This window comes from Rhinoderma darwinii, chromosome 1, assembly GCF_050947455.1.
Source record: "Rhinoderma darwinii isolate aRhiDar2 chromosome 1, aRhiDar2.hap1, whole genome shotgun sequence".
Classification (NCBI taxonomy): domain Eukaryota; kingdom Metazoa; phylum Chordata; class Amphibia; order Anura; family Rhinodermatidae; genus Rhinoderma; species Rhinoderma darwinii.
Window position 1 is genome coordinate 254,060,398 of NC_134687.1, and position 21,441 is coordinate 254,081,838.

Below are 21,441 nucleotides of genomic sequence, written 5' to 3' on the forward strand. Positions count from 1 at the left end.
AGTCCTTTTTAATCGATTGTGAAACAAAATCTAAACGACATAATAAAAAGTCAACCGCACCACGGATTCACAGACAGTCTCCCACACTGGTACTAGCGAGGCCTTAAGCTGTGTAACTTCTGCGATCTGACGAGAGCATGGACATTCAGCTTAGAATGGGCATTGACATTAAATGCCTTAATCCATAGTCCTTTTTAATCGATTGTGAAACAAAATCTAAACGACATAATAAAAATTCAACCGCACCACGGATTCCCAGACAGTCTCCCACACTGGTACTAGCGAGGCCTTAAGCTGTGTAACTTCTACGATCTGACGAGAGCATGCACATTCAGCTTAGAATGGCCATTGACGTTAAATGCTTTAATCCATAGTCCTATTTAATCGATTGTGAAACAAAATCTAAACGACATAATAAAAAGTCAACCGCACCACGGATTCCCAGACAATCTCCCACACTGGTACTAGCGAGGGATTAAGCTGTGTAACTTCTGCGATCTGACGAGAGCAGGCACATTCAGCTTAGAATGGCCATTAACATTAAAAGCCTTAATCCATAGTCCTATTTAATCTATTGTGAAACAAAAGCTAAACAACATAATAAAAAGTCAACCGCACCACGGATTCCCAGACAGTCTCCCACACTGGTACTAGCGAGGCCTTAAGCTGTGTAATTTCTGCGTTCTGACGAGAGCATGCACATTCAGCTTAGAATGGCCATTGACGATAAATGCCTTAATCCATAGTCCTATTTAATCTATTGTGAAAAAAAATCTAAACGACATAATAAGAAGTCAACCGCACCACGGATTCCCAGACAGTCTCCCACACTGGTACTAGCGAGGCCTTAAGCTGTGTAACTTCTGTGATCTAACGAGAGCAGGCACATTCAGCTTAGAATGGCCATTGACATTAAATGCTTTAATCCATAGTCCTTTTTAATCGATTGTGAAACAAAATCTAAACGACATAATAAAAAGTCAACCGCACTACGGATTCCCAGACAGTCTCCCACACTGGTACTAGCGAGGCCTTAAGCTGTGTAACTTCTGCGATCTGACGAGAGCAGGCACATTCAGCTTAGAATGGCCATTGACATTAAATGCTTTAATCCATAGTCCTTTTTAATCGATTGTGAAACAAAATCTAAACGACATAATAAAAAGGCAACCGCACCACGGATTCCCAGACAGTCTCCCACACTGGTACTAGCGAGGCCTTAAGCTGTGTAACTTCTGCGATCTGACGAGAGTAGGGACATTCAGCTAAGAATGGCCATTGACATTAAATGCTTTAATCCATAGTCCTTTTTAATCGATTGTGAAACAAAATCTAAACGACATAATAAATATTCAACCGCACCATGGATTCCCAGACAGTCTCCCACACTGGTACTAGCGAGGCCTTAAGCTGTGTAACTTCTGCGATCTCGACGAGAGCAGGCACATTCAGCTTAGAATGGCCATTGACGTTAAATGCTTTAATCCATAGTCCTATTTAATCTATTGTGAAACAAAATCTAAACGACATAATAAAAAGTCAACCGCACCGCGGATTCCCAGACAGTCTCCCACACTGGTACTAGCGAGGCGTTAAGCTGTGTAACTTCTGCGATCTAACAAGAGCAGGGACATTCAGCTTAGAATGGCCATTGACATTAAAGGCTTTAATCCATAGTCCTTTTTAATCGATTGTGAAACAAAATCTAAACGACACAATAAAAATGTCAACCGCACCACGGATTCCCAGACAGTCTCCCACACTGGTACTAGCGAGGCCTTAAGCTGTGTAACTTCTGCGTTCTGACCAGAGCAGGCACATTCAGCTTAGAATGGCCATTGACATTAAAAGCCTTAATCCATAGTCCTATTTAATCTATTGTGAAACAAAATCTAAACAACATAATAAAAAGTCAACCGCACCACGGATTCCCAGACAGTCTCCCACACTGGTACTAGCGAGGTCTTAAGCTGTGTAACTTCTGCGATCTGACGAGAGCAGGGACATTCAGCTTAGAATGTCCATTGACATTAAATGCTTTAATCCATAGTCCTTTTTAATCGATTGTGAAACAAAATCTAAACGACATAATAAAAATTCAACCGCACCACGGATTCCAAGACAGTCTCCCACACTGGTACTAGCGAGGCCTTAAGCTGTGTAACTGCTGCGTTCTGACGAGAGCAGGCACATTGAGCTTAGAATGGCCATTGACGTTAAATGCTTTAATCCATAGTCCTATTTAATCTATTGTGAAACAAAATCTAAACGACATAATAAAAAGTCAGCCGCACCACGGATTCCCAGACAGTCTCCCACACTGGTACTAGCGAGGCCTTAAGCTGTGTAACTTCTGCGATCTGACGAGAGCAGGCACATTCAGCTTAGAATGGCCATAGACATTAAATGCTTTAATCCATAGTCCTTTTTAATCGATTGTGAAACAAAATCTAAACAACATAATATAAAGTCAACCGCACCACAGATTCCCAGACAGTCTCCCACACTGGTACTAGCGAGGCCTTAAGCTGTGTAACTTCTGTGATCTGACGAGAGCAGGGACATTCAGCTTAGAATGGCCATTGACATCAAATGCTTTAATCCATAGTCCTTTTTAATCGATTGTGAAACAAAATCTAAACGACATAATAAAAATTCAACCACACCACGGATTCCCAGACAGTCTCCCACACTGGTACTAGCGAGGCCTTAAGCTGTGTAACTTCTGCGATCTGACGAGAGCAGGCACATTCAGCTTAGAATGGCCATTGACGTTAAATGCTTTACTCCATAGTCCTATTTAATCTATTGTGAAACAAAATGTAAACGACATAATAAAAAGTCAACCGCACCACGGATTCCCAGACAGTCTCCCACACTGGTACTAGCGAGGCGTTAAGCTGTGTAACTTCTGCAATCTAACGAGAGCTTGCACATTCAGCTTAGAATGGCCATTGACATCAAATGCTTTAATCCATAGTCCTTTTTAATCGATTGTGAAACAAAATCTAAACGACATAATAAAAAGTTAACCACACCACGGATTCCCAGACAGTCTCCCACACTGGTACTAGCGCGGCCTTAAGCTGTGTAACTTCTGCGATCTGACGAGAGCAGGCACATTCAGCTTAGAATGGCCATTGACATTAAAAGCCTTAATCCATAGTCCTATTTAATTTATTGTGAAAAAAAAGCTAAACAACATAATAAGAAGTCAACCGCACCACGGATTCCCAGACAGTCTCCCACACTGGTACTAGCGAGGCCTTAAGCTGTGTAACTTCTGCGATCTGACGAGAGCAGGCACATTCCGCTTAGAATGACCATTGACATTGAATGCTTTAATCCATAGTCCTTTTTAATCGATTGTGAAACAAAATCTAAACGACATAATAAAAAGTCAACCGCACTACGGATTCCCAGACAGTCTCCCACACTGGTACTAGCGAGGCCTTAAGCTGTGTAACTTCTGCGATCTGACGAGAGCAGGCACATTCAGCTTAGAATGGCCATTGACATTAAATGCTTTAATCCATAGTCCTTTTTAATCGATTGTGAAACAAAATCTAAACGACATAATAAAAATTCAACCGCACCACGGATTCCCAGACAGTCTCCCACACTGGTACTAGCGAGGCCTTAAGCTGTGTAACTTCTGCGATCTGACGAGAGGAGGCACATTCAGCTTAGAATAGCCATTGACGTTAAATGCTTTAATCCATAGTCCTATTTAATCTATTGTGAAACAAAATCTAAACGACATAATAAAAAGTCAACCGCACCACGGATTCCCAGACAGTCTCCCACACTGGTACTAGCGAGGCGTTAAGCTGTGTAACTTCTGCGATCTAACAAGAGCAGGTACATTCAGCTTAGAATGGCCATTGACATTAAAGGCTTTAATCCATAGTCCTTTTTAATCGATTGTGAAACAAAATCTAAACGACACAATAAAAATTCAACTGCACCACGGATTCCCAGACAGTCTCCCACACTGGTACTAGCGAGGCCTTAAGCTGTGTAACTGCTGCGTTCTGACCAGAGCAGGCACATACAGCTTAGAATGGCCATTGACATTAAAAGCCTTAATCCATAGTCCTATTTAATCTATTGTGAAACAAAATCTAAACAACATAATAAAAAGTCAACCGCACCACGGATTCCCAGACAGTCTCCCACACTGGTACTAGCGAGGTCTTAAGCTGTGTAACTTCTGCGATCTGACGAGAGCAGGGACATTCAGCTTAGAATGTCCATTGACATTAAATGCTTTAATCCATAGTCCTTTTTAATCGATTGTGAAACAAAATCTAAACGACATAATAAAAATTCAACCGCGCCACGGATTCCAAGACAGTCTCCCACACTGGTACTAGCGAGGCCTTAAGCTGTGTAACTGCTGCGTTCTGACGAGAGCAGGCACATTGAGCTTAGAATGGCCATTGACGTTAAACGCTTTAATCCATAGTCCTATTTAATCTATTGTGAAACAAAATCTAAACGACATAATAAAAAGTCAGCCGCACCACGGATTCCCAGACAGTCTCCCACACTGGTACTAGCGAGGCCTTAAGCTGTGTAACTTCTGCGATCTGACGAGAGCAGGCACATTCAGCTTAGAATGGCCATTGACATTAAATGCTTTAATCCATAGTCCTTTTTAATCGATTGTGAAACAAAATCTAAACGACATAATAAAAAGTCAACCACACCACGGATTCCCAGACAGTCTCCCACACTGGTACTAGCGAGGCCTTAAGCTGTGTAACTTCTGCGATCTGACGAGAGCAGGCACATTCAGCTTAGAATGGCCATTGACATTAAATGCTTTAATCCATAGTCCTTTTTAATCGATTGTGAAACAAAATCTAAACGACATAATAAAAAGTCAACCACACCACGGATTCCCAGAAAGTCTCCCACACTGGTACTAGCGAGGCCTTAAGCTGTGTAACTTCTGCGATCTGACGAGAGCAGGCACATTCAGCTTAGAATGGCCATTGACATTAAATGCTTTAATCCATAGTCCTTTTTAATCGATTGTGAAACAAAATCTAAACGACATAATAAAAAGTCAACCGCACCACGGATTCACAGACAGTCTCCCACACTGGTACTAGCGAGGCATTAAGCTGTGTAACTTCTGCGATCTGACGAGAGCATGGACATTCAGCTTAGAATGGGCATTGACATTAAATGGCTTAATCCATAGTCCTTTTTAATCGATTGTGAAACAAAATCTAAACGACATAATAAAAATTCAACCGCACCACGGATTCCCAGACAGTCTCCCACACTGGTACTAGCGAGGCCTTAAGCTGTGTAACTTCTGCGATCTGACGAGAGCATGCACATTCAGCTTAGAATGGCCATTGACGTTAAATGCTTTAATCCATAGTCCTATTTAATCGATTGTGAAACAAAATCTAAACGACATAATAAAAAGTCAACCGCACCACGGATTCCCAGACAATCTCCCACACTGGTACTAGCGAGGGCTTAAGCTGTGTAACTTCTGCGATCTGACGAGAGCAGGCACATTCAGCTTAGAATGGCCATTGACATTAAAAGCCTTAATCCATAGTCCTATTTAATCTATTGTGAAACAAAAGCTAAACAACATAATAAAAAGTCAACCGCACCACGGATTCCCAGACAGTCTCCCACACTGGTACTAGCGAGGCCTTAAGCTGTGTAACTTCTGCGTTCTGACGAGAGCATGCACATTCAGCTTAGAATGGCCATTGACGATAAATGCTTTAATCCATAGTCCTATTTAATCTATTGTGAAACAAAATCTAAACGACATAATAAGAAGTCAACCGCACCACGGATTCCCAGACAGTCTCCCACACTGGTACTAGCGAGGCCTTAAGCTGTGTAATTTCTGTGATCTAACGAGAGCAGGCACATTCAGCTTAGAATGGCCATTGACATTAAATGCTTTAATCCATAGTCCTTTTTAATCGATTGTGAAACAAAATCTAAACGCCATAATAAAAAGTCAACCGCACCACGGATTCCCAGACAGTCTCCCAAACTGGTACTAGCGAGGCCTTAAGCTGTGTAACTTCTGCGATCTGACGAGAGCAGGCACATTCAGCTTAGAATGGCCATTGACATTAAATGCTTTAATCCATAGTCCTTTTTAATCGATTGTGAAACAAAATCTAAACGCCATAATAAAAAGTCAACCGCACCACGGATTCCCAGACAGTCTCCCAAACTGGTACTAGCGAGGCCTTAAGCTGTGTAACTTCTGCGATCTGACGAGAGCAGGCACATTCAGCTTAGAATGGCCATTGACATTAAATGCTTTAATCCTTTAATCCATAGTCCTTTTTAATCGATTGTGAAACAAAATCTAAACGACATAATAAAAAGGCAACCGCACCACGGATTCCCAGACAGTCTCCCACACTGGTACTAGCGAAGCCTTAAGCTGTGTAACTTCTGCGATCTGACGAGAGTAGGGACATTCAGCTTAGAATGGCCATTGACATTAAATGCTTTAATCCATAGTCCTTTTTAATCGATTGTGAAACAAAATCTAAACGACATAATAAAAATTCAACCGCACCACGGATTCCCAGACAGTCTCCCACACTGGTACTAGCGAGGCGTTAAGCTGTGTAACTTCTGCGATCTAACAAGAGCAGGGACATTCAGCTTAGAATGGCCATTGACATTAAAGGCTTTAATCCATAGTCCTTTTTAATCGATTGTGAAACAAAATCTAAACGACACAATAAAAATGTCAACCGCACCACGGATTCCCAGACAGTCTCCCACAATGGTACTAGCGAGGCCTTAAGCTGTGTAACTTCTGCGTTCTGACCAGAGCAGGCACATCCAGCTTAGAATGGCCATTGACATTAAAAGCCTTAATCCATAGTCCTATTTAATCTATTGTGAAACAAAATCTAAACAACATAATAAAAAGTCAACCGCACCTCGGATTCCCAGACAGTCTCCCACACTGGTACTAGCGAGGTCTTAAGCTGTGTAACTTCTGCGATCTGACGAGAGCAGGGACATTCAGCTTAGAATGTCCATTGACATTAAATGCTTTAATCCATAGTCCTTTTTAATCGATTGTGAAACAAAATCTAAACGACATAATAAAAATTCAACCGCACCACGGATTCCAAGACAGTCTCCCACACTGGTACTAGCGAGGCCTTAAGCTGTGTAACTGCTGCGTTCTGACGAGAGCAGGCACATTGAGCTTAGAATGGCCATTGACGTTAAATGCTTTAATCCATAGTCCTATTTAATCTATTGTGAAACAAAATCTAAACGACATAATAAAAAGTCAGCCGCACCACGGATTCCCAGACAGTCTCCCACACTGGTACTAGCGAGGCCTTAAGCTGTGTAACTTCTGCGATCTGACGAGAGCAGGCACATTCAGCTTAGAATGGCCATAGACATTAAATGCTTTAATCCATAGTCCTTTTTAATCGATTGTGAAACAAAATCTAAACGACATAATAAAAAGTCAGCCGCACCACGGATTCCCAGACAGTCTCCCACACTGGTACTAGCGAGGCCTTAAGCTGTGTAACTTCTGCGATCTGACGAGAGCAGGCACATTCAGCTTAGAATGGCCATTGACATTAAAAGCCTTAATCCATAGTCCTATTTAATTTATTGTGAAACAAAATCTAAACAACATAATAAAAAGGCAACCGCACCACGTATTCCCAGACAGTCTCCCACACTGGTACTAGCGAGGCCTTAAGCTGTGTAACTTCTGCGATCTGACGAGAACAGGGACATTCAGCTTTGTATGGCCATTGACATTAAATGCTTTAATACATAGTCCTTTTTAATCGATTGTGAAACAAAATCTAAACGACATAATAAAAATTCAACCGCACCACGGATTCCCAGACAGTTTCCCACACTGGTACTAGCGAGGCCTTAAGCTGTGTAACTTCTGCGTTCTGACGAGAGCAGGCACAATCAGCTTAGAATGGCCATTGACGTTAAATGCTTTAATCCATAGTCCTATTTAATCTATTGTGAAACAAAATCTAAACGACATAATAAAAAGTCAACCGCACCACGGATTCCCAGACAGTCTCCCACACTGGTACTAGCAAAGCCTTAAGCTGTGTAACTTCTGCGATCTGACGAGAGCAGGCACATTCAGCTTAGAATGGCCATTGACATTAAATGCTTTAATCCATAGTCCTTTTTAATCGATTGTGAAACAAAATCTAAACGACATAATAAAAAGTCAACCGCACCACGGATTCCCAGACAGTCTCCCACACTGGTACTAGCGAGGCCTTAAGCTGTGTAACTTCTGCGGTCTGACGAGAGCAGGCACATTCAGCTTAGAATGGCCATTGACATTAAATGCTTTAATCCATAGTCCTTTTTAATCGATTGTGAAACAAAATCTAAACGACATAATAAAAATTCAACCGCACCACGGATTCACAGACAGTCTCCCACACTGGTACTAGCGAGGCCTTAAGCCGTGTAACTTCTGCGTTCTGACGAGAGCATGCACATTCAGCTTAGAATGGCCATTGACGATAAATGCTTCAATCCATAGTCCTATTTAATCTATTGTGAAACAAAATCTAAACGACATAATAAGAAGTCAACCGCACCACGGATTCCCAGACAGTCTCCCAAACTGGTACTAGCGAGGCCTTAAGCTGTGTAACTTCTGCGATCTGACGAGAGCAGGCACATTCAGCTTAGAATGACCATTGACATTGAATGCTTTAATCCATAGTCCTTTTTAATCGATTGTGAAACAAAATCTAAACGACATAATAAAAAGTCAACCGCACTACGGATTCCCAGACAGTCTCCCACACTGGTACTAGCGAGGCCTTAAGCTGTGTAACTTCTGCGATCTGACGAGAGCAGGCACATTCAGCTTAGAATGGCCATTGACATTAAATGCTTTAATCCATAGTCCTTTTTAATCGATTGTGAAACAAAATCTAAACGACATAATAAAAAGTCAACCGCACCACGGATTCCCAGACAGTCTCCCACACTGGTACTAGCGAGGCCTTAAGCTGTGTAACTTCTGCGATCTGACGAGAGCAGGCACATTCAGCTTAGAATGACCATTGACATTGAATGCTTTAATCCATAGTCCTTTTTAATCGATTGTGAAACAAAATCTAAACGACATAATAAAAAGTCAACCGCACTACGGATTCCCAGACAGTCTCCCACACTGGTACTAGCGAGGCCTTAAGCTGTGTAACTTCTGCGATCTGACGAGAGCAGGCACATTCAGCTTAGAATGGCCATTGACATTAAATGCTTTAATCCATAGTCCTTTTTAATCGATTGTGAAACAAAATCTAAACGACATAATAAAAATTCAACCGCACCACGGATTCCCAGACAGTCTCCCACACTGGTACTAGCGAGGCCTTAAGCTGTGTAACTTCTGCGATCTGACGAGAGGAGGCACATTCAGCTTAGAATAGCCATTGACGTTAAATGCTTTAATCCATAGTCCTATTTAATCTATTGTGAAACAAAATCTAAACGACATAATAAAAAGTCAACCGCACCACGGATTCCCAGACAGTCTCCCACACTGGTACTAGCGAGGCGTTAAGCTGTGTAACTTCTGCGATCTAACAAGAGCAGGGACATTCAGCTTAGAATGGCCATTGACATTAAAGGCTTTAATCCATAGTCCTTTTTAATCGATTGTGAAACAAAATCTAAACGACACAATAAAAATTCAACTGCACCACGGATTCCCAGACAGTCTCCCACACTGGTACTAGCGAGGCCTTAAGCTGTGTAACTGCTGCGTTCTGACCAGAGCAGGCACATACAGCTTAGAATGGCCATTGACATTAAAAGCCTTAATCCATAGTCCTATTTAATCTATTGTGAAACAAAATCTAAACAACATAATAAAAAGTCAACCGCACCACGGATTCCCAGACAGTCTCCCACACTGGTACTAGCGAGGTCTTAAGCTGTGTAACTTCTGCGATCTGACGAGAGCAGGGACATTCAGCTTAGAATGTCCATTGACATTAAATGCTTTAATCCATAGTCCTTTTTAATCGATTGTGAAACAAAATCTAAACGACATAATAAAAATTCAACCGCGCCACGGATTCCAAGACAGTCTCCCACACTGGTACTAGCGAGGCCTTAAGCTGTGTAACTGCTGCGTTCTGACGAGAGCAGGCACATTGAGCTTAGAATGGCCATTGACGTTAAATGCTTTAATCCATAGTCCTATTTAATCTATTGTGAAACAAAATCTAAACGACATAATAAAAAGGCAGCCGCACCACGGATTCCCAGACAGTCTCCCACACTGGTACTAGCGAGGCCTTAAGCTGTGTAACTTCTGCGATCTGACGAGAGCAGGCACATTCAGCTTAGAATGGCCATTGACATTAAATGCTTTAATCCATAGTCCTTTTTAATCGATTGTGAAACAAAATCTAAACGACATAATAAAAAGTCAACCACACCACGGATTCCCAGACAGTCTCCCACACTGGTACTAGCGAGGCCTTAAGCTGTGTAACTTCTGCGATCTGACGAGAGCAGGCACATTCAGCTTAGAATGGCCATTGACATTAAATGCTTTAATCCATAGTCCTTTTTAATCGATTGTGAAACAAAATCTAAACGACATAATAAAAAGTCAACCACACCACGGATTCCCAGAAAGTCTCCCACACTGGTACTAGCGAGGCCTTAAGCTGTGTAACTTCTGCGATCTGACGAGAGCAGGCACATTCAGCTTAGAATGGCCATTGACATTAAATGCATTAATCCATAGTCCTTTTTAATCGATTGTGAAACAAAATCTAAACGACATAATAAAAAGTCAACCGCACCACGGATTCACAGACAGTCTCCCACACTGGTACTAGCGAGGCATTAAGCTGTGTAACTTCTGCGATCTGACGAGAGCATGGACATTCAGCTTAGAATGGGCATTGACATTAAATGGCTTAATCCATAGTCCTTTTTAATCGATTGTGAAACAAAATCTAAACGACATAATAAAAATTCAACCGCACCACGGATTCCCAGACAGTCTCCCACACTGGTACTAGCGAGGCCTTAAGCTGTGTAACTTCTGCGATCTGACGAGAGCATGCACATTCAGCTTAGAATGGCCATTGACGTTAAATGCTTTAATCCATAGTCCTATTTAATCGATTGTGAAACAAAATCTAAACGACATAATAAAAAGTCAACCGCACCACGGATTCCCAGACAATCTCCCACACTGGTACTAGCGAGGGCTTAAGCTGTGTAACTTCTGCGATCTGACGAGAGCAGGCACATTCAGCTTAGAATGGCCATTGACATTAAAAGCCTTAATCCATAGTCCTATTTAATCTATTGTGAAACAAAAGCTAAACAACATAATAAAAAGTCAACCGCACCACGGATTCCCAGACAGTCTCCCACACTGGTACTAGCGAGGCCTTAAGCTGTGTAACTTCTGCGTTCTGACGAGAGCATGCACATTCAGCTTAGAATGGCCATTGACGATAAATGCTTTAATCCATAGTCCTATTTAATCTATTGTGAAACAAAATCTAAACGACATAATAAGAAGTCAACCGCACCACGGATTCCCAGACAGTCTCCCACACTGGTACTAGCGAGGCCTTAAGCTGTGTAATTTCTGTGATCTAACGAGAGCAGGCACATTCAGCTTAGAATGGCCATTGACATTAAATGCTTTAATCCATAGTCCTTTTTAATCGATTGTGAAACAAAATCTAAACGCCATAATAAAAAGTCAACCGCACCACGGATTCCCAGACAGTCTCCCAAACTGGTACTAGCGAGGCCTTAAGCTGTGTAACTTCTGCGATCTGACGAGAGCAGGCACATTCAGCTTAGAATGGCCATTGACATTAAATGCTTTAATCCATAGTCCTTTTTAATCGATTGTGAAACAAAATCTAAACGACATAATAAAAAGTCAACCGCACTACGGATTCCCAGACAGTCTCCCACACTGGTACTAGCGAGGCCTTAAGCTGTGTAACTTCTGCGATCTGACGAGAGCAGGCACATTCAGCTTAGAATGGCCATTGACATTAAATGCTTTAATCCTTTAATCCATAGTCCTTTTTAATCGATTGTGAAACAAAATCTAAACGACATAATAAAAAGGCAACCGCACCACGGATTCCCAGACAGTCTCCCACACTGGTACTAGCGAGGCCTTAAGCTGTGTAACTTCTGCGATCTGACGAGAGTAGGGACATTCAGCTTAGAATGGCCATTGACATTAAATGCTTTAATCCATAGTCCTTTTTAATCGATTGTGAAACAAAATCTAAACGACATAATAAAAATTCAACCGCACCACGGATTCCCAGACAGTCTCCCACACTGGTACTAGCGAGGCCTTAAGCTGTGTAACTTCTGCGATCTCGACGAGAGCAGGCACATTCAGCTTAGAATGGCCATTGACGTTAAATGCTTTAATCCATAGTCCTATTTAATCTATTGTGAAACAAAATCTAAACGACATAATAAAAAGTCAACCGCACCACGGATTCCCAGACAGTCTCCCACACTGGTACTAGCGAGGCGTTAAGCTGTGTAACTTCTGCGATCTAACAAGAGCAGGGACATTCAGCTTAGAATGGCCATTGACATTAAAGGCTTTAATCCATAGTCCTTTTTAATCGATTGTGAAACAAAATCTAAACGACACAATAAAAATGTCAACCGCACCACGGATTCCCAGACAGTCTCCCACAATGGTACTAGCGAGGCCTTAAGCTGTGTAACTTCTGCGTTCTGACCAGAGCAGGCACATCCAGCTTAGAATGGCCATTGACATTAAAAGCCTTAATCCATAGTCCTATTTAATCTATTGTGAAACAAAATCTAAACAACATAATAAAAAGTCAACCGCACCACGGATTCCCAGACAGTCTCCCACACTGGTACTAGCGAGGTCTTAAGCTGTGTAACTTCTGCGATCTGACGAGAGCAGGGACATTCAGCTTAGAATGTCCATTGACATTAAATGCTTTAATCCATAGTCCTTTTTAATCGATTGTGAAACAAAATCTAAACGACATAATAAAAATTCAACCGCACCACGGATTCCAAGACAGTCTCCCACACTGGTACTAGCGAGGCCTTAAGCTGTGTAACTGCTGCGTTCTGACGAGAGCAGGCACTTTGAGCTTAGAATGGCCATTGACGTTAAATGCTTTAATCCATAGTCCTATTTAATCTATTGTGAAACAAAATCTAAACGACATAATAAAAAGTCAGCCGCACCACGGATTCCCAGACAGTCTCCCACACTGGTACTAGCGAGGCCTTAAGCTGTGTAACTTCTGCGATCTGACGAGAGCAGGCACATTCAGCTTAGAATGGCCATAGACATTAAATGCTTTAATCCATAGTCCTTTTTAATCGATTGTGAAACAAAATCTAAACGACATAATAAAAAGTCAGCCGCACCACGGATTCCCAGACAGTCTCCCACACTGGTACTAGCGAGGCCTTAAGCTGTGTAACTTCTGCGATCTGACGAGAGCAGGCACATTCAGCTTAGAATGGCCATTGACATTAAAAGCCTTAATCCATAGTCCTATTTAATTTATTGTGAAACAAAATCTAAACAACATAATAAAAAGTCAACCGCACCACGTATTCCCAGACAGTCTCCCACACTGGTACTAGCGAGGCCTTAAGCTGTGTAACTTCTGTGATCTGACGAGAACAGGGACATTCAGCTTTGAATGGCCATTGACATTAAATGCTTTAATACATAGTCCTTTTTAATCGATTGTGAAACAAAATCTAAACGACATAATAAAAATTCAACCGCACCACGGATTCCCAGACAGTTTCCCACACTGGTACTAGCGAGGCCTTAAGCTGTGTAACTTCTGCGTTCTGACGAGAGCAGGCACAATCAGCTTAGAATGGCCATTGACGTTAAATGCTTTAATCCATAGTCCTATTTAATCTATTGTGAAACAAAATCTAAACGACATAATAAAAAGTCAACCGCACCACGGATTCCCAGACAGTCTCCCACACTGGTACTAGCAAAGCCTTAAGCTGTGTAACTTCTGCGCTCTGACGAGAGCAGGCACATTCAGCTTAGAATGGCCATTGACATTAAATGCTTTAATCCATAGTCCTTTTTAATCGATTGTGAAACAAAATCTAAACGACATAATAAAAAGTCAACCGCACCACGGATTCCCAGACAGTCTCCCACACTGGTACTAGCGAGGCCTTAAGCTGTGTAACTTCTGCGGTCTGACGAGAGCAGGCACATTCAGCTTAGAATGGCCATTGACATTAAATGCTTTAATCCATAGTCCTTTTTAATCGATTGTGAAACAAAATCTAAACGACATAATAAAAATTCAACCGCACCACGGATTCACAGACAGTCTCCCACACTGGTACTAGCGAGGCCTTAAGCCGTGTAACTTCTGCGTTCTGACGAGAGCATGCACATTCAGCTTAGAATGGCCATTGACGATAAATGCTTCAATCCATAGTCCTATTTAATCTATTGTGAAACAAAATCTAAACGACATAATAAGAAGTCAACCGCACCACGGATTCCCAGACAGTCTCCCAAACTGGTACTAGCGAGGCCTTAAGCTGTGTAACTTCTGCGATCTGACGAGAGCAGGCACATTCAGCTTAGAATGACCATTGACATTGAATGCTTTAATCCATAGTCCTTTTTAATCGATTGTGAAACAAAATCTAAACGACATAATAAAAAGTCAACCGCACTACGGATTCCCAGACAGTCTCCCACACTGGTACTAGCGAGGCCTTAAGCTGTGTAACTTCTGCGATCTGACGAGAGCAGGCACATTCAGCTTAGAATGGCCATTGACATTAAATGCTTTAATCCATAGTCCTTTTTAATCGATTGTGAAACAAAATCTAAACGACATAATAAAAAGGCAACCGCACCACGGATTCCCAGACAGTCTCCCACACTGGTACTAGCGAGGCCTTAAGCTGTGTAACTTCTGCGATCTGACGAGAGTAGGGACATTCAGCTTAGAATGGCCATTGACATTAAATGCTTTAATCCATAGTCCTTTTTAATCGATTGTGAAACAAAATCTAAACGAAAAAATAAAAATTCAACCGCACCACGGATTCCCAGACAGTCTCCCACACTGGTACTAGCGAGGCCTTAAGCTGTGTAACTTCTGCGATCTGACGAGAGCAGGCACATTCAGCTTAGAATAGCCATTGACGTTAGATGCTTTAATCCATAGTCCTATTTAATCTATTGTGAAACAAAATCTAAACGACATAATAAAAAGTCAACCGCACCACGGATTCCCAGACAGTCTCCCACACTGGTACTAGCGAGGCGTTAAGCTGTGTAACTTCTGCGATCTAACAAGAGCAGGGACATTCAGCTTAGAATGGCCATTGACATTAAAGGCTTTAATCCATAGTCCTTTTTAATCGATTGTGAAACAAAATCTAAACGACACAATAAAAATTCAACCGCACCACGGATTCCCAGACAGTCTCCCACACTGGTACTAGCGAGGCCTTAAGCTGTGTAACTTCTGCGATCTGACGAGAGCAGGGACATTCAGCTTAGAATGTCCATTGACATTAAATGCTTTAATCCATAGTCCTTTTTAATCGATTGTGAAACAAAATCTAAACGACATAATAAAAATTCAACCGCGCCACGGATTCCAAGACAGTCTCCCACACTGGTACTAGCGAGGCCTTAAGCTGTGTAACTGCTGCGTTCTGACGAGAGCAGGCACATTGAGCTTAGAATGGCCATTGACGTTAAATGCTTTAATCCATAGTCCTATTTAATCTATTGTGAAACAAAATCTAAACGACATAATAAAAAGTCAGCCACACCACGGATTCCCAGACAGTCTCCCACACTGGTACTAGCGAGGCCTTAAGCTGTGTAACTTCTGCGATCTGACGAGAGCAGGCACATTCAGCTTAGAATGGCCATTGACATTAAATGCTTTAATCCATAGTCCTTTTTAATCGATTGTGAAACAAAATCTAAACAACATAATAAAAAGTCAACCGCACCACGGATTCCCAGACAATCTCCCACACTGGTACTAGCGAGGGCTTAAGCTGTGTAACTTCTGCGATCTGACGAGAGCAGGCACATTCAGCTTAGAATGGCCATTGACATTAAAAGCCTTAATCCATAGTCCTATTTAATCTATTGTGAAACAAAAGCTAAACAACATAATAAAAAGTCAACCGCACCACGGATTCCCAGACAGTCTCCCACACTGGTACTAGCGAGGCCTTAAGCTGTGTAACTTCTGCGTTCTGACGAGAGCATGCACATTCAGCTTAGAATGGCCATTGACGATAAATGCTTTAATCCATAGTCCTATTTAATCTATTGTGAAACAAAATCTAAACGACATAATAAGAAGTCAACCGCACCACGGATTCCCAGACAGTCTCCCACACTGGTACTAGCGAGGCCTTAAGCTGTGTAACTTCTGTGATCTAACGAGAGCAGGCACATTCAGCTTAGAATGGCCATTGACATTAAATGCTTTAATCCATAGTCCTTTTTAATCGATTGTGAAACAAAATCTAAACGCCATAATAAAAAGTCAACCGCACCACGGATTCCCAGACAGTCTCCCACACTGGTACTAGCGAGGCCTTAAGCTGTGTAACTTCTGCGATCTGACGAGAGCAGGCACATTCAGCTTAGAATGGCCATTGACATTAAATGCTTTAATCCATAGTCCTTTTTAATCGATTGTGAAACAAAATCTAAACGACATAATAAAAAGTCAACCGCACTACGGATTCCCAGACAGTCTCCCACACTGGTACTAGCGAGGCCTTAAGCTGTGTAACTTCTGCGATCTGACGAGAGCAGGAACATTCAGCTTAGAATGGCCATTGACATTAAATGCTTTAATCCATAGTCCTTTTTAATCGATTGTGAAACAAAATCTAAACGACATAATAAAAAGGCAACCGCACCACGGATTCCCAGACAGTCTCCCACACTGGTACTAGCGAGGCCTTAAGCTGTGTAACTTCTGCGATCTGACGAGAGTAAGGACATTCAGCTTAGAATGGCCATTGACATTAAATGCTTTAATCCATAGTCCTTTTTAATCGATTGTGAAACAAAATCTAAACGACATAATAAAAATTCAACCGCACCACGGATTCCCAGACAGTCTCCCACACTGGTACTAGCGAGGCCTTAAGCTGTGTAACTTCTGCGATCTCGACGAGAGCAGGCACATTCAGCTTAGAATGGCCATTGACGTTAAATGCTTTAATCCATAGTCCTATTTAATCTATTGTGAAACAAAATCTAAACGACATAATAAAAAGTCAACCGCACCACGGATTTCCAGACAGTCTCCCACACTGGTACTAGCGAGGCGTTAAGCTGTGTAACTTCTGCGATCTAACAAGAGCAGGGACATTCAGCTTAGAATGGCCATTGACATTAAAGGCTTTAATCCATAGTCCTTTTTAATCGATTGTGAAACAAAATCTAAACGACACAATAAAAATGTCAACCGCACCACGGATTCCCAGACAGTCTCCCACACTGGTACTAGCGAGGCCTTAAGCTGTGTAACTTCTGCGTTCTGACCAGAGCAGGCACATTCAGCTTAGAATGGCCATTGACATTAAAAGCCTTAATCCATAGTCCTATTTAATCTATTGTGAAACAAAATCTAAACAACATAATAAAAAGTCAACCGCACCACGGATTCCCAGACAGTCTCCCACACTGGTACTAGCGAGGTCTTAAGCTGTGTAACTTCTGCGATCTGACGAGAGCAGGGACATTCAGCTTAGAATGTCCATTGACATTAAATGCTTTAATCCATAGTCCTTTTTAATCGATTGTGAAACAAAATCTAAACGACATAATAAAAATTCAACCGCACCACGGATTCCAAGACAGTCTCCCACACTGGTACTAGCGAGGCCTTAAGCTGTGTAACTGCTGCGTTCTGACGAGAGCAGGCACATTGAGCTTAGAATGGCCATTGACGTTAAATGCTTTAATCCATAGTCCTATTTAATCTATTGTGAAACAAAATCTAAACGACATAATAAAAAGTCAGCCGCACCACGGATTCCCAGACAGTCTCCCACACTGGTACTAGCGAGGCCTTAAGCTGTGTAACTTCTGCGATCTGACGAGAGCAGGCACATTCAGCTTAGAATGGCCATAGACATTAAATGCTTTAATCCATAGTCCTTTTTAATCGATTGTGAAACAAAATCTAAACAACATAATATAAAGTCAACCGCACCACGGATTCCCAGACAGTCTCCCACACTGGTACTAGCGAGGCCTTAAGCTGTGTAACTTCTGCGATCTGACGAGAGCAGGGACATTCAGCTTAGAATGGCCATTGACATCAAATGCTTTAATCCATAGTCCTTTTTAATCGATTGTGAAACAAAATCTAAACGACATAATAAAAATTCAACCACACCACGGATTCCCAGACAGTCTCCCACACTGGTACTAGCGAGGCCTTAAGCTGTGTAACTTCTGCGATCTGACGAGAGCAGGCACATTCAGCTTAGAATGGCCATTGACGTTAAATGCTTTACTCCATAGTCCTATTTAATCTATTGTGAAACAAAATGTAAACGACATAATAAAAAGTCAACCGCACCACGGATTCCCAGACAGTCTCCCACACTGGTACTAGCGAGGCGTTAAGCTGTGTAACTTCTGCAATCTAACGAGAGCTTGCACATTCAGCTTAGAATGGCCATTGACATTAAATGCTTTAATCCATAGTCCTTTTTAATCGATTGTGAAACAAAATCTAAACGACATAATAAAAATTCAACCGCACCACGGATTCCCAGACAGTTTCCCACACTGGTACTAGCGAGGCCTTAAGCTGTGTAACTTCTGCGTTCTGACGAGAGCAGGCACAATCAGCTTAGAATGGCCATTGACGTTAAATGCTTTAATCCATAGTCCTATTTAATCTATTGTGAAACAAAATCTAAACGACATAATAAAAATTCAACCACACCACGGATTCCCAGACAGTCTCCCACACTGGTACTAGCGAGGCCTTAAGCTGTGTAACTTCTGCGATCTGACGAGAACAGGGACATTCAGCTTAGAATGGCCATTGACATTAAATGCTTTAATACATAGTCCTTTTTAATCGATTGTGAAACAAAATCTAAACGACATAATAAAAATTCAACCGCACCACGGATTCCCAGACAGTTTCCCACACTGGTACTAGCGAGGCCTTAAGCTGTGTAACTTCTGCGTTCTGACGAGAGCAGGCACAATCAGCTTAGAATGGCCATTGACGTTAAATGCTTTAATCCATAGTCCTATTTAATCTATTGTGAAACAAAATCTAAACGACATAATAAAAAGTCAAATGCACCACGGATTCCCAGACAGTCTCCCACACTGGTACTAGCAAAGCCTTAAGCTGTGTAACTTCTGCGATCTGACGAGAGCAGGCACATTCAGCTTAGAATGGCCATTGACATTAAATGCTTTAATCCATAGTCCTTTTTAATCGATTGTGAAACAAAATCTAAACGACATAATAAAAAGTCAACCGCACCACGGATTCCCAGACAGTCTCCCACACTGGTACTAGCGAGGCCTTAAGCTGTGTAACTTCTGCGGTCTGACGAGAGGAGGCACATTCAGCTTAGAATGGCCATTGACATTAAATGCTTTAATCCATAGTCCTTTTTAATCGATTGTGAAACAAAATCTAAACGACATAATAAAAATTCAACCGCACCACGGATTCCCAGACAGTTTCCCACACTGGTACTAGCGAGGCCTTAAGCTGTGTAACTTCTGCGTTCTGACGAGAGCAGGCACATTCAGCTTAGAATGGCCATTGACGTTAAATGCTTTAATCCATAGTCCTATTTAATCTATTGTGAAACAAAATCTAAACGACATAATAAAAAGTCAACCGCACCACGGATTCCCAGACAGTCTCCCACACTGGTACTAGCAAAGCCTTAAGCTGTGTAACTTCTGCGATCTGACGAGAGCAGGCACATTCAGCTTAGAATGGCCATTGACATTAAATGCTTTAATCCATAGTCCTTTTTAATCGATTGTGAAACAAAATCTAAACGACATAATAAAAAGTCAACTGCACCACGGATTCCCAGACAGTCTCCCACACTGGTACTAGCGAGGCCTTAAGCTGTGTAACTTCTGCGGTCTGACGAGAGCAGGCACATTCAGCTTAGAATGGCCATTGACATTAAATGCTTTAATCCATAGTCCTTTTTAATCGAATGTGAAACAAAATCTAAACAACATAATAAAAACACAACCGCACCACGGATTCCCAGACAGTCTCCCACACTGGTACTAGCAAGGCCTTAAGCTGTGTAACTTCTGCGATCTGACGAGAGCAGGGACATTCAGCTTAGAATGGCCATTGCCATTAAATGCTTTAATCCATAGTCCTTTTTAATCGATTGTGAAACAAAATCTAAACGACATAATAAAAATTCAACCGCACCACAGATTCCCAGACAGTCTCCCACACTGGTACTAGCGAGGCCTTAAGCTGTGTAACTTCTGCGATCTGACGAGAGCAGGCACATTCAGCTTAGAATGGCCATTGACGTTAAATGCGTTAATCCATAGTCCTATTTAATCTATTGTGAAACAAAATCTAAACGACATAATAAAAAGTCAACCGCACCACGGATTCCCAGACACTCTCCCACACTGGTACTAGCGAGGGCTTAAGCTGTGTAACTTCTGCGATCTAACGAGAGCAGGCACATTCAGCTTAGAATTGCCATTGACATTAAATGCTTTAATCCATAGTCCTTTTTAATCGATTGTGAAACAAAATCTAAACGACATAATAAAAAGTCTACCGCACCACGGATTCCCAGACAGCCTCCCACACTGGTACTAGCGAGGCCTTAAGCTGTGTAACTTCTGCATTCTGACGAGAGCAGGCACATTCAGCTTAGAATGGCCATTGACGTTAAATGCTTTAATCCATAGTCCTATTTAATCTATTGTGAAACAAAATCTAAACGACATAATAAAAAGTCAACCGCACCATGGATTCCCAGACAGTCTCCCACACTGGTACTAGCGAGGCCTTAAGCTGTGTAATTTCTGCGATCTGACGAGAGCAGGCACATTCAGCTTAGAATGGCCATTGACATTAAATGCTTTAATCCATAGTCCTTTTTAATCGATTGTGAAACAAAATCTAAACGACATAATAAAAAGTCAACCGCACCACGGATTCCCAGACAGTCTCCCACACTGGTACTAGCGAGGCCTTAAGCTGTGTAACTTCTGCGTTCTGACGAGAGCAGGCACATTCAGCTTAGAATGGCCATTGACGTTAAATGCTTTAATCCATAGTCCTATTTAATCTATTGTGAAACAAA

General features: G+C 41.9%; 97 pseudogenes; all 97 read right to left on the reverse strand.

The window, feature by feature from the left end:
* Positions 1-234: 234 nt before the first annotated feature.
* LOC142711405 (5S ribosomal RNA) lies at positions 235-353 on the reverse strand (annotated as a pseudogene).
* A 253-nt stretch (positions 354-606) lies between these two features.
* On the reverse strand, positions 607-725 carry LOC142735845 (5S ribosomal RNA; annotated as a pseudogene).
* A 67-nt stretch (positions 726-792) lies between these two features.
* Positions 793-911, reverse strand: LOC142738029 (5S ribosomal RNA; annotated as a pseudogene).
* A 67-nt stretch (positions 912-978) lies between these two features.
* LOC142737597 (5S ribosomal RNA) lies at positions 979-1,097 on the reverse strand (annotated as a pseudogene).
* Positions 1,098-1,164: 67 nt separating this feature from the next.
* On the reverse strand, positions 1,165-1,283 carry LOC142702661 (5S ribosomal RNA; annotated as a pseudogene).
* Positions 1,284-1,350: 67 nt separating this feature from the next.
* Positions 1,351-1,470, reverse strand: LOC142708453 (5S ribosomal RNA; annotated as a pseudogene).
* Positions 1,471-1,724: 254 nt separating this feature from the next.
* On the reverse strand, positions 1,725-1,843 carry LOC142737439 (5S ribosomal RNA; annotated as a pseudogene).
* A 67-nt stretch (positions 1,844-1,910) lies between these two features.
* On the reverse strand, positions 1,911-2,029 carry LOC142687953 (5S ribosomal RNA; annotated as a pseudogene).
* Positions 2,030-2,096: 67 nt separating this feature from the next.
* Positions 2,097-2,215, reverse strand: LOC142708512 (5S ribosomal RNA; annotated as a pseudogene).
* Positions 2,216-2,282: 67 nt separating this feature from the next.
* On the reverse strand, positions 2,283-2,401 carry LOC142668522 (5S ribosomal RNA; annotated as a pseudogene).
* Positions 2,402-2,468: 67 nt separating this feature from the next.
* LOC142675389 (5S ribosomal RNA) lies at positions 2,469-2,587 on the reverse strand (annotated as a pseudogene).
* A 67-nt stretch (positions 2,588-2,654) lies between these two features.
* On the reverse strand, positions 2,655-2,773 carry LOC142666468 (5S ribosomal RNA; annotated as a pseudogene).
* A 253-nt stretch (positions 2,774-3,026) lies between these two features.
* LOC142665437 (5S ribosomal RNA) lies at positions 3,027-3,145 on the reverse strand (annotated as a pseudogene).
* Positions 3,146-3,212: 67 nt separating this feature from the next.
* LOC142738102 (5S ribosomal RNA) lies at positions 3,213-3,331 on the reverse strand (annotated as a pseudogene).
* A 67-nt stretch (positions 3,332-3,398) lies between these two features.
* Positions 3,399-3,517, reverse strand: LOC142737598 (5S ribosomal RNA; annotated as a pseudogene).
* A 253-nt stretch (positions 3,518-3,770) lies between these two features.
* LOC142699631 (5S ribosomal RNA) lies at positions 3,771-3,889 on the reverse strand (annotated as a pseudogene).
* Positions 3,890-3,956: 67 nt separating this feature from the next.
* LOC142703175 (5S ribosomal RNA) lies at positions 3,957-4,075 on the reverse strand (annotated as a pseudogene).
* A 67-nt stretch (positions 4,076-4,142) lies between these two features.
* On the reverse strand, positions 4,143-4,261 carry LOC142687964 (5S ribosomal RNA; annotated as a pseudogene).
* A 253-nt stretch (positions 4,262-4,514) lies between these two features.
* LOC142737023 (5S ribosomal RNA) lies at positions 4,515-4,633 on the reverse strand (annotated as a pseudogene).
* Positions 4,634-4,700: 67 nt separating this feature from the next.
* On the reverse strand, positions 4,701-4,819 carry LOC142733013 (5S ribosomal RNA; annotated as a pseudogene).
* Positions 4,820-4,886: 67 nt separating this feature from the next.
* Positions 4,887-5,005, reverse strand: LOC142729431 (5S ribosomal RNA; annotated as a pseudogene).
* Positions 5,006-5,258: 253 nt separating this feature from the next.
* Positions 5,259-5,377, reverse strand: LOC142687106 (5S ribosomal RNA; annotated as a pseudogene).
* A 67-nt stretch (positions 5,378-5,444) lies between these two features.
* LOC142685395 (5S ribosomal RNA) lies at positions 5,445-5,563 on the reverse strand (annotated as a pseudogene).
* A 67-nt stretch (positions 5,564-5,630) lies between these two features.
* Positions 5,631-5,749, reverse strand: LOC142736099 (5S ribosomal RNA; annotated as a pseudogene).
* A 67-nt stretch (positions 5,750-5,816) lies between these two features.
* LOC142737692 (5S ribosomal RNA) lies at positions 5,817-5,935 on the reverse strand (annotated as a pseudogene).
* A 67-nt stretch (positions 5,936-6,002) lies between these two features.
* On the reverse strand, positions 6,003-6,121 carry LOC142724654 (5S ribosomal RNA; annotated as a pseudogene).
* A 67-nt stretch (positions 6,122-6,188) lies between these two features.
* On the reverse strand, positions 6,189-6,307 carry LOC142724665 (5S ribosomal RNA; annotated as a pseudogene).
* A 75-nt stretch (positions 6,308-6,382) lies between these two features.
* LOC142711283 (5S ribosomal RNA) lies at positions 6,383-6,501 on the reverse strand (annotated as a pseudogene).
* Positions 6,502-6,755: 254 nt separating this feature from the next.
* LOC142738221 (5S ribosomal RNA) lies at positions 6,756-6,874 on the reverse strand (annotated as a pseudogene).
* A 67-nt stretch (positions 6,875-6,941) lies between these two features.
* Positions 6,942-7,060, reverse strand: LOC142687007 (5S ribosomal RNA; annotated as a pseudogene).
* Positions 7,061-7,127: 67 nt separating this feature from the next.
* LOC142708534 (5S ribosomal RNA) lies at positions 7,128-7,246 on the reverse strand (annotated as a pseudogene).
* Positions 7,247-7,313: 67 nt separating this feature from the next.
* On the reverse strand, positions 7,314-7,432 carry LOC142668533 (5S ribosomal RNA; annotated as a pseudogene).
* A 67-nt stretch (positions 7,433-7,499) lies between these two features.
* Positions 7,500-7,618, reverse strand: LOC142737024 (5S ribosomal RNA; annotated as a pseudogene).
* Positions 7,619-7,685: 67 nt separating this feature from the next.
* On the reverse strand, positions 7,686-7,804 carry LOC142671142 (5S ribosomal RNA; annotated as a pseudogene).
* A 67-nt stretch (positions 7,805-7,871) lies between these two features.
* LOC142666039 (5S ribosomal RNA) lies at positions 7,872-7,990 on the reverse strand (annotated as a pseudogene).
* A 67-nt stretch (positions 7,991-8,057) lies between these two features.
* Positions 8,058-8,176, reverse strand: LOC142737333 (5S ribosomal RNA; annotated as a pseudogene).
* Positions 8,177-8,243: 67 nt separating this feature from the next.
* LOC142728727 (5S ribosomal RNA) lies at positions 8,244-8,362 on the reverse strand (annotated as a pseudogene).
* Positions 8,363-8,429: 67 nt separating this feature from the next.
* LOC142711173 (5S ribosomal RNA) lies at positions 8,430-8,548 on the reverse strand (annotated as a pseudogene).
* Positions 8,549-8,615: 67 nt separating this feature from the next.
* Positions 8,616-8,734, reverse strand: LOC142732205 (5S ribosomal RNA; annotated as a pseudogene).
* A 67-nt stretch (positions 8,735-8,801) lies between these two features.
* Positions 8,802-8,920, reverse strand: LOC142737599 (5S ribosomal RNA; annotated as a pseudogene).
* A 67-nt stretch (positions 8,921-8,987) lies between these two features.
* LOC142725185 (5S ribosomal RNA) lies at positions 8,988-9,106 on the reverse strand (annotated as a pseudogene).
* A 67-nt stretch (positions 9,107-9,173) lies between these two features.
* On the reverse strand, positions 9,174-9,292 carry LOC142737601 (5S ribosomal RNA; annotated as a pseudogene).
* Positions 9,293-9,731: 439 nt separating this feature from the next.
* LOC142703183 (5S ribosomal RNA) lies at positions 9,732-9,850 on the reverse strand (annotated as a pseudogene).
* A 67-nt stretch (positions 9,851-9,917) lies between these two features.
* On the reverse strand, positions 9,918-10,036 carry LOC142687975 (5S ribosomal RNA; annotated as a pseudogene).
* A 253-nt stretch (positions 10,037-10,289) lies between these two features.
* LOC142672378 (5S ribosomal RNA) lies at positions 10,290-10,408 on the reverse strand (annotated as a pseudogene).
* A 67-nt stretch (positions 10,409-10,475) lies between these two features.
* Positions 10,476-10,594, reverse strand: LOC142733024 (5S ribosomal RNA; annotated as a pseudogene).
* A 67-nt stretch (positions 10,595-10,661) lies between these two features.
* On the reverse strand, positions 10,662-10,780 carry LOC142729442 (5S ribosomal RNA; annotated as a pseudogene).
* A 253-nt stretch (positions 10,781-11,033) lies between these two features.
* LOC142687117 (5S ribosomal RNA) lies at positions 11,034-11,152 on the reverse strand (annotated as a pseudogene).
* Positions 11,153-11,219: 67 nt separating this feature from the next.
* Positions 11,220-11,338, reverse strand: LOC142685406 (5S ribosomal RNA; annotated as a pseudogene).
* Positions 11,339-11,405: 67 nt separating this feature from the next.
* Positions 11,406-11,524, reverse strand: LOC142736100 (5S ribosomal RNA; annotated as a pseudogene).
* A 67-nt stretch (positions 11,525-11,591) lies between these two features.
* LOC142737693 (5S ribosomal RNA) lies at positions 11,592-11,710 on the reverse strand (annotated as a pseudogene).
* A 67-nt stretch (positions 11,711-11,777) lies between these two features.
* On the reverse strand, positions 11,778-11,896 carry LOC142724676 (5S ribosomal RNA; annotated as a pseudogene).
* A 67-nt stretch (positions 11,897-11,963) lies between these two features.
* Positions 11,964-12,082, reverse strand: LOC142737603 (5S ribosomal RNA; annotated as a pseudogene).
* A 75-nt stretch (positions 12,083-12,157) lies between these two features.
* On the reverse strand, positions 12,158-12,276 carry LOC142695722 (5S ribosomal RNA; annotated as a pseudogene).
* Positions 12,277-12,343: 67 nt separating this feature from the next.
* LOC142674355 (5S ribosomal RNA) lies at positions 12,344-12,463 on the reverse strand (annotated as a pseudogene).
* Positions 12,464-12,717: 254 nt separating this feature from the next.
* Positions 12,718-12,836, reverse strand: LOC142738222 (5S ribosomal RNA; annotated as a pseudogene).
* Positions 12,837-12,903: 67 nt separating this feature from the next.
* Positions 12,904-13,022, reverse strand: LOC142687997 (5S ribosomal RNA; annotated as a pseudogene).
* A 67-nt stretch (positions 13,023-13,089) lies between these two features.
* On the reverse strand, positions 13,090-13,208 carry LOC142702884 (5S ribosomal RNA; annotated as a pseudogene).
* A 67-nt stretch (positions 13,209-13,275) lies between these two features.
* Positions 13,276-13,394, reverse strand: LOC142668545 (5S ribosomal RNA; annotated as a pseudogene).
* Positions 13,395-13,461: 67 nt separating this feature from the next.
* Positions 13,462-13,580, reverse strand: LOC142737025 (5S ribosomal RNA; annotated as a pseudogene).
* A 67-nt stretch (positions 13,581-13,647) lies between these two features.
* On the reverse strand, positions 13,648-13,766 carry LOC142736927 (5S ribosomal RNA; annotated as a pseudogene).
* Positions 13,767-13,833: 67 nt separating this feature from the next.
* Positions 13,834-13,952, reverse strand: LOC142666044 (5S ribosomal RNA; annotated as a pseudogene).
* Positions 13,953-14,019: 67 nt separating this feature from the next.
* On the reverse strand, positions 14,020-14,138 carry LOC142667859 (5S ribosomal RNA; annotated as a pseudogene).
* Positions 14,139-14,205: 67 nt separating this feature from the next.
* LOC142728734 (5S ribosomal RNA) lies at positions 14,206-14,324 on the reverse strand (annotated as a pseudogene).
* Positions 14,325-14,391: 67 nt separating this feature from the next.
* On the reverse strand, positions 14,392-14,510 carry LOC142711184 (5S ribosomal RNA; annotated as a pseudogene).
* A 67-nt stretch (positions 14,511-14,577) lies between these two features.
* LOC142732216 (5S ribosomal RNA) lies at positions 14,578-14,696 on the reverse strand (annotated as a pseudogene).
* Positions 14,697-14,763: 67 nt separating this feature from the next.
* LOC142737604 (5S ribosomal RNA) lies at positions 14,764-14,882 on the reverse strand (annotated as a pseudogene).
* A 67-nt stretch (positions 14,883-14,949) lies between these two features.
* Positions 14,950-15,068, reverse strand: LOC142695733 (5S ribosomal RNA; annotated as a pseudogene).
* Positions 15,069-15,135: 67 nt separating this feature from the next.
* LOC142738361 (5S ribosomal RNA) lies at positions 15,136-15,254 on the reverse strand (annotated as a pseudogene).
* A 253-nt stretch (positions 15,255-15,507) lies between these two features.
* On the reverse strand, positions 15,508-15,626 carry LOC142697484 (5S ribosomal RNA; annotated as a pseudogene).
* Positions 15,627-15,879: 253 nt separating this feature from the next.
* Positions 15,880-15,998, reverse strand: LOC142668356 (5S ribosomal RNA; annotated as a pseudogene).
* A 67-nt stretch (positions 15,999-16,065) lies between these two features.
* On the reverse strand, positions 16,066-16,184 carry LOC142685417 (5S ribosomal RNA; annotated as a pseudogene).
* A 67-nt stretch (positions 16,185-16,251) lies between these two features.
* LOC142736101 (5S ribosomal RNA) lies at positions 16,252-16,370 on the reverse strand (annotated as a pseudogene).
* A 67-nt stretch (positions 16,371-16,437) lies between these two features.
* Positions 16,438-16,556, reverse strand: LOC142738030 (5S ribosomal RNA; annotated as a pseudogene).
* A 67-nt stretch (positions 16,557-16,623) lies between these two features.
* On the reverse strand, positions 16,624-16,742 carry LOC142699976 (5S ribosomal RNA; annotated as a pseudogene).
* Positions 16,743-16,809: 67 nt separating this feature from the next.
* LOC142737727 (5S ribosomal RNA) lies at positions 16,810-16,928 on the reverse strand (annotated as a pseudogene).
* Positions 16,929-16,995: 67 nt separating this feature from the next.
* Positions 16,996-17,114, reverse strand: LOC142710693 (5S ribosomal RNA; annotated as a pseudogene).
* Positions 17,115-17,181: 67 nt separating this feature from the next.
* Positions 17,182-17,301, reverse strand: LOC142674366 (5S ribosomal RNA; annotated as a pseudogene).
* Positions 17,302-17,555: 254 nt separating this feature from the next.
* LOC142737440 (5S ribosomal RNA) lies at positions 17,556-17,674 on the reverse strand (annotated as a pseudogene).
* Positions 17,675-17,741: 67 nt separating this feature from the next.
* On the reverse strand, positions 17,742-17,860 carry LOC142688008 (5S ribosomal RNA; annotated as a pseudogene).
* Positions 17,861-17,927: 67 nt separating this feature from the next.
* Positions 17,928-18,046, reverse strand: LOC142708545 (5S ribosomal RNA; annotated as a pseudogene).
* Positions 18,047-18,113: 67 nt separating this feature from the next.
* Positions 18,114-18,232, reverse strand: LOC142668556 (5S ribosomal RNA; annotated as a pseudogene).
* Positions 18,233-18,299: 67 nt separating this feature from the next.
* LOC142727171 (5S ribosomal RNA) lies at positions 18,300-18,418 on the reverse strand (annotated as a pseudogene).
* Positions 18,419-18,485: 67 nt separating this feature from the next.
* On the reverse strand, positions 18,486-18,604 carry LOC142666477 (5S ribosomal RNA; annotated as a pseudogene).
* Positions 18,605-18,857: 253 nt separating this feature from the next.
* On the reverse strand, positions 18,858-18,976 carry LOC142666049 (5S ribosomal RNA; annotated as a pseudogene).
* A 67-nt stretch (positions 18,977-19,043) lies between these two features.
* Positions 19,044-19,162, reverse strand: LOC142693367 (5S ribosomal RNA; annotated as a pseudogene).
* A 67-nt stretch (positions 19,163-19,229) lies between these two features.
* LOC142666054 (5S ribosomal RNA) lies at positions 19,230-19,348 on the reverse strand (annotated as a pseudogene).
* A 67-nt stretch (positions 19,349-19,415) lies between these two features.
* Positions 19,416-19,534, reverse strand: LOC142684040 (5S ribosomal RNA; annotated as a pseudogene).
* A 67-nt stretch (positions 19,535-19,601) lies between these two features.
* Positions 19,602-19,720, reverse strand: LOC142692257 (5S ribosomal RNA; annotated as a pseudogene).
* Positions 19,721-19,787: 67 nt separating this feature from the next.
* LOC142737398 (5S ribosomal RNA) lies at positions 19,788-19,906 on the reverse strand (annotated as a pseudogene).
* A 67-nt stretch (positions 19,907-19,973) lies between these two features.
* Positions 19,974-20,092, reverse strand: LOC142737335 (5S ribosomal RNA; annotated as a pseudogene).
* A 67-nt stretch (positions 20,093-20,159) lies between these two features.
* On the reverse strand, positions 20,160-20,278 carry LOC142729223 (5S ribosomal RNA; annotated as a pseudogene).
* A 67-nt stretch (positions 20,279-20,345) lies between these two features.
* LOC142689183 (5S ribosomal RNA) lies at positions 20,346-20,464 on the reverse strand (annotated as a pseudogene).
* Positions 20,465-20,531: 67 nt separating this feature from the next.
* LOC142738300 (5S ribosomal RNA) lies at positions 20,532-20,650 on the reverse strand (annotated as a pseudogene).
* A 253-nt stretch (positions 20,651-20,903) lies between these two features.
* LOC142673957 (5S ribosomal RNA) lies at positions 20,904-21,022 on the reverse strand (annotated as a pseudogene).
* A 67-nt stretch (positions 21,023-21,089) lies between these two features.
* Positions 21,090-21,208, reverse strand: LOC142737050 (5S ribosomal RNA; annotated as a pseudogene).
* Positions 21,209-21,275: 67 nt separating this feature from the next.
* Positions 21,276-21,394, reverse strand: LOC142726196 (5S ribosomal RNA; annotated as a pseudogene).
* Positions 21,395-21,441: the final 47 nt, after the last annotated feature.